Here is a 1,208-nt window from a genome sequence, read left to right as displayed (position 1 = left end):
ACTGGCTGGGATATTATAAGTCTCAGCAGAACTGGCCACCAGGGCTGGGCTTGCCAAACTGGAGCAACGAGAATTAGTTCCGTTTGGTCGATTGTTACCTTCGTCAGGGTTTTCGATATCAGATTGAAGGGGGGGAAGGCATAGCCCCGTAGAGTAGCCCAGTTGATCGTGAAGGCCTCGGTGTGGATGGCTCCCGGGTCGGGTCTCCAACTGATGTAAGCCGCGAGTTGACTGGTTAGACAACTCGCAAATAGATCGGTCTGGCAATTCAGCAGAAAAGGCTGAATAATTATTGGGTCCAACTTCCACTTGCTCATGTCCGTGAATTCTCTGGACTCCTTGTCCGCTGAGACGTTGTCTCTTCCTGGGATGTGAGAAGCTATCAGAAGGATGTCTCTTTCCTGACACCAATCCCACATCTCTAATGCCAGAGTCATAAGTTGGGGGGAACGTGTACCCCCTTTGTTGTTGATGTAAGCGATGGCGGTAGTGTTGTCTAGTTGCAGAGATACGGATACGTGAGACTTGTCTTTGAGAAAGGTTTTCAAGGCCAAAAAGGACGCCTTTAGCTCTAGATAATTGATGTGTTGGAGAGACTCTTTTTGGGACCATCTGCCATTGGTCTGAAAGGATTGATGCACTGCACCCCAACCTTTCTTGGAGGCGTCGGTCGTGATGATCATATCCGGCGGAGGAAGGTGTACAGGACTGCCGTTTGCATTGAGGGGTGTGTCTCAACCACCAAGCAAGTTCTACTCTGGCACTTGGTAACAGGGCGATCAAGGCGTCGTAAGACTCCTGGTTCATTTGTAGGCCCCTTATCAGGTCTGATTGCAAGTGACGAAAGTGAAGTGGAGCTCGCCAAATGGCTGGTCTCGAGGACTCTAACAGACCTATTAAACTTGCTAGGTCTCGCAATGTGATACTTTGAGAAACGAGCAGACGTTGACAAGAGTCTAGAGTTTTGTCGGTTTTTTCTGCCGGGAGAGATAACATCATGCACGTTGAGTCTATTTGGAAACCCAGGAAGGTTATCGCTTGTGTTGGAGTCAGTAATGATTTCTTGAGGTTTATTGTAAAACCAAGGAACTGAAGGAGACTCACTACCAGTTGAGTATCTTTCACAGCTTCCTCCACTGTTGCAGCCAAAAGAAGAAAGTCGTCCAGGTATATAAGGACTCGAATGGCCTTCCTTCTCAGGAATGCAG

The 1,208-nt window shown here is 48.3% G+C and overlaps 1 pseudogene; it reads right to left on the bottom strand.

Annotated features, from left to right (window-relative positions):
• Window positions 1-807, bottom strand: part of LOC138046337 (uncharacterized) — a 1,063-nt pseudogene extending 256 nt beyond the window's left edge.
• Between the last annotated feature and the right edge of the window lie 401 nt (window positions 808-1,208).

The sequence above is a fragment of the Montipora capricornis genome, chromosome 4 (assembly GCF_036669925.1).
Source record: "Montipora capricornis isolate CH-2021 chromosome 4, ASM3666992v2, whole genome shotgun sequence".
Classification (NCBI taxonomy): domain Eukaryota; kingdom Metazoa; phylum Cnidaria; class Anthozoa; order Scleractinia; family Acroporidae; genus Montipora; species Montipora capricornis.
Note: the sequence above shows the minus strand (reverse complement) of the source record. Positions and strands in the feature narration are given on the sequence as shown.